Source organism: Elephantulus edwardii, unplaced genomic scaffold (assembly GCF_000299155.1).
Source record: "Elephantulus edwardii isolate Elephantulus edwardi_28Jun2011 unplaced genomic scaffold, EleEdw1.0 scaffold00163, whole genome shotgun sequence".
Taxonomy (NCBI): Eukaryota; Metazoa; Chordata; class Mammalia; order Macroscelidea; family Macroscelididae; genus Elephantulus; species Elephantulus edwardii.
In genome coordinates, this window is record NW_006399913.1 from 4,060,161 (window position 1) to 4,066,426 (window position 6,266).

Consider the following 6,266-nt stretch of genomic DNA (forward strand, 5'->3'; position numbering starts at 1 on the left):
GTTGGTAGAAATCTTCTATTTCCTCTTCTTTGGCTCTGGTTGTTGGTGCATATATCTGAATGATAGTGGTATTCACTGGACTTCCTTGTATGCATATGGATATTATCCTGTCACTCACAATATTGTACTTCAAGACAGATCTAGAAATGGCTTTTCTAACTATGAAAGCAACCCCATTTTTCCTCACCTTTTCATCTCTGGAGTAGTATATCATGTGATCATCTGATTCAAAATGCCTCATGCCAGTCCATCTCATCTCACCAATGCCTAGTATGTCAATATTTATACATTCCATTTCCTCCTTAACAAGATGTAATTTTCCCACATTTATGGTTCTCACATTCCATGTTCTAATCACTAGTGTCTGCTTACAACTGTTCCTCTTCCTTTGTATTTCCATACTCAGTTGCCCTTTCTGTCATTCTATGTGTGTTCTGTTGTACATAGGGTTTTCAGAGGCCTCCTATTTTGGAAGTGGATGGCCAATCTTTCTGCCTAGTGTATGTCAGTCTGAATGTTCAGATCTAGGGAAATATCCAACAGATAAGCATTTTACAGAAAAAGTGAAAATATATCCCTTATTGTGGAATTAACCATTAGTTTCAGTGTTGTCCCTGCCCTAGGCTCAAGTGCCCTGACCCACTTATTTCTTTGCTCCACCATCCATCATATTAGTGTGTCTCAAATACTACAGTATTCTCTGAAATTCAACGTTAACTGGGTAATCTGCATTTTATTTACCAATTCTGGTAGCACCAAATAAATTCTGACTTGATGTTGATTCATGAACAATGCTGGTGGAAACACTAATCTCATACATTTAAGGATATTTCTAGTTCAGAGGTCTTGAGCTTGATTGCAATACATACCAGGTCAATGCAAGAATTCTGAGCACTCAGTCTTCTGAGGATGTTTCTACTGGACTCAAATAAAGGGGGGGGTTCCCCTAAACTAAATACTTCAAGTATAATGCTGTGAGTGACTGTATACTATCCATACATACACAAGGATGTCCTGTTAATACAACTTTTTTAAAAAAAATTTAAATTTTATTTTAATTATTTTGTGTGTGTGTGCCATCAAATCAGATCTGACAGGTACAGGAGAAGATTGTCCCTCCTTCTCCAGCAGAGCATCTGGTGTCCTCAAACGTCTACCTTTGGAATTTAATACAATTTATTAATATATATGCACTAACTATGAAAGTTGGAGTCAAGGATTCTGTAGCTTCATCTGATATACTTTGGACATGTTGAAAGAAGGGACCAGTCCTTGGACAGGGACGTCATGCTTGGGAGAGTGGAAGGACAGTACAAGAGAGGAAGACCCTCGATGAGATGAATTGATTCAGTGAGTGAAGTAATGGAGGTAGGTGTGTCAGAGACAATAATATTGGCACAGAGTAGAGCAGGGTTTAGGGCTGTTGTACACAAGCTCATTATGAGTCACAGTTGACATGACAGCACATAATAAAAACAACTGTGAAAAGCAAAGATGAAGAAATTGAGACTTTTCTACCAATTTCTACAGTCTAAAATTGATTGAACATGCAGTTAAGATACCCTAATAATAATTGGTGACTGTAATGCAAAAAGGGCAAAGAAAGAATTATATTTGGAAAATAATTGCCTTGGTGACAGAAATGAGGCTGGAGATCACATGATAGAATTTTGTACAAGGAGTGATTTGTTCATTGCAAATGCTTTTTTAAAAAAAACATAAATGATAAATATACACATGGACTTCACACAGGGATTAGATTAACTACCTTTTTGGTAGAAAGAGACTTAGGATAATGTCAAGATCAGCAGTGAAAATTGGATCAGGGCCTGACTATGGAACAGACTATCATATGCAAGTTCAAACTGAAGTTGAAGATGAAAACAAGTTCCCAAGAACCAAAATAGGACCTTGAGTGTATCCCAACTGAGTTTAAAGAATAGATTTAACACACTGAACTCTTTTTTTTTTTTTATGTGTGTACCATCAAATCGGATCTGACTGGTACAGGAGGAGATTGTCCCTCCTTCTTCAGCAGAGCATCTGGTGGATTCAAACCACGCACCTCACACTGAACTCTTAATGACTGAAGACCAGATAAGTTGTGAAATGACATCTAGGACATCATTGCTGAAGAAAGCAAAAGTTCATTACAAAGACAGAGACAAAAGAAAAGACCAAAATGAATGTCAGAACAGGCTCTGAAACATACCCTGGAACAAAAACCCAAACTAGGGGAAGGAATGCTGAGGTTAGAGAACTCAAGAGAAGTTCTTGAAGGGCAGCTCAAGAAGACAAAGCAAGGTATTATGTGCCATTGAGTCACTTGCGACACATAACGGCTTGTACAATCAAGTTGCGTGTGACTCATTGCAACCCTATGTCCAACAGATCTGAACCTGCTCTATCTTGAACCAATTTCATTGTCTCTTGACACACCTGCTCCCTTTACCCCAGCCACTAAGTCAATCCATCTCATCCAGAGTCTTCCTCTCGAGGTAGTCCTCCACCCTTCCAAACATGATGCTCCCATCTGAGAACTGGTTCCTCTTGGCAGTATGCCCAAAGTATGTCAGAAGGCCCTTCAAAATCCTTGCTTCCAAGGAGCAACCTGGTTTCACCCTCTCCAGGGTGGACCTCTTTGTCCTCTTAGCAGTCCATGGTATGTTCAATATTCCACAACTCAAAGGCATCAATTCTTCTATCATCCTTAGTCATTGTCCAGCTCTCTGATTGTTGTTGTTATGTGCTGTCAAGTCACTTGTGACTCAGTGGCCCTATATATAACAGGTCTGAACCCTACTCTATCCTGAGTCACCCTCATTGTCTCTGACAACCCTCCTCCCATTAGTCTAGTCACTGAGTCAATTTATCTCATCCAGGATCTTCCTCTTCTTCATTGTCCCTCCACCCTCCCAAGCATGGTATCCATCTCTAAGGACTGGTCCCTCCATGGAACATTCCCAAAATAAATCAGATGAAGCTTCCTTGCCTCCAAGGAGCAGCCTGTTTTCACCCTGTCCAGGTTGAATCTTTTTGTTTTCCTAGTAGTCCATGATATATTCAGTACTCTTCTCCAGCACCACAGCTCAAAGGCATCAATTCTCCTTCTTTTATCTCTAACCATTGTTCAGCTTTGTGATACATAGCACATAATTGCAAAAACCATGGCTGGATCAGGCGTGTCTTAATTTTCTAGATTCACATAATTGCTCTTCAGTAGACTATTGCCTAGTGGTGAGAATCTTTGTTTTATCCCCCCCATCTCTTTTTTGTTGTTGTGCACTGTCGAGTAGGATCTGACTGGCACAGGAGGAGATTGCCCCTCTTTTTCCAGAGCATCTGGTGGAGTTGAACCGCGAGCCTTTGGGATTGCAGCACAGCTTCTTACCCCAGGCCACTAGAGCTCCAAGAATCTTTGTTTCTTGATGTTGAGCTTCAGCTTGATGTGGTAAGGCTGCAGTCCTTGACCACCTGCAGCAAATGCCTCAGGTTCTCCTTAATATCTGCAAGCAAGGCTGTCTTATCAGCATAATGAAGGTTGTGGATGAGTCTTCCTCCAATCTTGATACCACATTCCTCCTCATAGAGCCCAGCTTCCTGGATGATCTGTTCTGTGTATAGATTGGAAAGGTATTGAGACAGAATGCATCCCTGGTGTACACCCTTCCTGATTTTGCAGCATACACTGTTTCCTTGCTCTGTTCTGACGATTGCCTCCTGGTCTAAGTATAGGTTTTGCATAAGCACAGTCAAGTGTTCTGGGATTCCTATTCTTCTCAAAGTTAGCCAAAGTTTATCGTGATCCACACCATCAAATGCCTTTGCATAGTCAATTAAACACTGATAGATAGTACTCTGGTACTCTTGCTTTCAGCTAAGATCCATCTAAAATTGAGAGAAGAATGAAGAGCTTAGGTTGGCACTCAGAACAAAGTATTACATCTTGATTTGCACTCAAACTTTGAGAAAGAAATCAAACCATTTTCTATAAAATACCTTTACCACTTACAGAGTGATTTTACTGTGAAATCAAATACGGCACAAGAAAACAAGGTGTTAAACTAAGTGAAGTACACTTTCTTACAATCAGTTTTCTCACAACCCACAATTTAGTGGTTTCAAAGTTAAACATAAGCACATACACTCTTTCTCACTCATTCCATATATAATGTAAGAGAAATCACCCAATTTTTTTCCCTCTCACTTCAAGCTGGGGTAACTGAAGCAAAGAAGGGAAAATATGTCTGCTTTTATTCATATGAAATCTTACTCTTTACCAAGGTATAACCACATAATACCAACAATCTTTTCAGAAATCCACCAACTCAATTCCAAAATAATAGTCATTATAGACAAATTGCCACACGGGAAATCCACAGATGAGAAATGAAAGTAGGATGACTTACAACTTCACAGTTTAAAGTGCCTTTGGTAAAGAGATTGGTAGCATTTTTTGCTTAATGCTTTTCTTTTCTGACAATATTTACTCTCACTTCTAGTTTCCTTGGTAAAGGTCATCTAGACTCATTCCCACTAGATCATTGTTTTTAAAACTACAAGCTGAAATCCATCTAGTGAGTAATAACTAGCATTTAAAACTATTAATAGAAAATTTCAGAATATATCATACAAGGTACATATATAATTTCACAGAACCTTTTGTATCAACATGTGCAGTGAGTTGCCTACAAAATAAGAAAGTTTTAGAAATTGTTTTTGTAAATGATACTTCATCTGAGCCTTTTTGTTATTATTAGGTGCCATAGAATCAGCTATGACTCATAGCAACCCTATGAACAACAGATAAGTACCTGAGATCAAAGGCATCATTTATTTTCTGTCATTCATTGACCAGCTCTTAGATCCATAGCAAGAAATTGGAAAGACTGTGGCCTGAATAAGACGCACCTTAGTCCTCAAACTGATACCTTTACTCCTCAAGAATTTGGAGAGGTCCCTAATTGCAGATTTTCCCAATGCAGTGTATCTCCTTATTTCCTGATAGCTGGTACCAAGGGTGTTAATTGTGGAGCCAAACAAGAGGAAACTGTTGACAGTTTCAATCTCCTCTCCATCCATTATGATGCTGCCTGTCAGTGCAGTGGTAAGAATATTTGTTTTCCTGACATTGAGATGCAATCCATACCAAAGGCTGCGTTCTTTGATCTTCTGCATTAAATGCTTCAAGTCCTCCTCACTTTCAGCAAACACGTTGTGTCATCTGCATAACGCAGGTTATGGATGAGTCTCCCTCCAATCCTGATGCCATACTCCTCATAGAGTCCAGCTTCTCAGATAATTTGCTCAGCATACAGATTGAATACGGAGAGGTATGGAGAGAGAATACAACACTTTCCCACTCCCTTCTCAATTCCAAACCATGCAGTGCTCCCCTGCTGCTTTTCACAGCTGCCTCCTGCTCCAGGTATAGGTTCCGCATGAGCACACTCAAGTGCTCTGGGATTCCTATTCTTTTCCGTGTCAACCACAACTTGTTATGATCCACACATTTAAATGCTTTTGCTTAGTCAATAAAGCACAAAATAGACATTCTTTTGGTATTCCTTACTTTGAGCCAGGATGGATCTGACATCAGCTGTGATATCCCTGGTGTAATGGCCTCTTGTAAATCCTGCTTGAACTTCTGGCAGTTCCCTATCTACCATTCCAGCCATTTTTGAATGATCAGCATTATTTTGCCTTCATGTTACATAAATTATATTATTTGATAGTTTTCATATCACCTTTCTTGAGAATGGGAACAAATATGGACCTCTTCTAATCTGTTGGGTCGACAACTGTCCTCCAAATTTACTGGTGAATGCATCCAAGGCTGCAACTGTTACTTGAAACAAGGCAATTGATATTCCATTGATTCCTAGGACCTTTTTTTTTCCAGTGCCTTCAATGTAGCTTCTACTTCTTTCCTCTTTACTGTCGGCTCCTGTTCATATTGTACTTCCTGAACTTTTTCAGTGACAATCAATTCCCTCCATCTTCTTTTGATGATTTCTGGGTCATTCAATATATTGCCCATAGCTTCTTTCAATATTGTGACATGAGCCTTAATTTTATTTTTCAGTTCTTTCTGCTTGAGAAATGTAGAGCGAATTCTTCCCTTTTTATAGGATAGTGATGCCTTTGAGCTGTGGTGCTGGAGAAGAGTATTGAGAATACCATGGACTGCCAGGAAAACAAACAGATTTGTCCTGGAGAGGGTTAAACCGGGTGGCTCCTTGGAGGCAAGGATTCTGAGGCTCCGT

At 39.6% G+C, this 6,266-nt stretch overlaps 1 protein-coding gene and 1 pseudogene across 1 annotated transcript in view; both read right to left on the reverse strand.

The window, feature by feature from the left end:
* The window catches only part of LOC102846971 (chromosome unknown open reading frame, human C11orf73), a 60,600-nt gene that overhangs the window by 53,841 nt on the left and 493 nt on the right, over positions 1–6,266 (reverse strand). The gene's annotated exons all lie outside the window — the stretch shown is intronic.
* LOC102856778 overlaps positions 496–6,266 on the reverse strand; it is a 13,040-nt pseudogene continuing 7,269 nt past the window's right edge.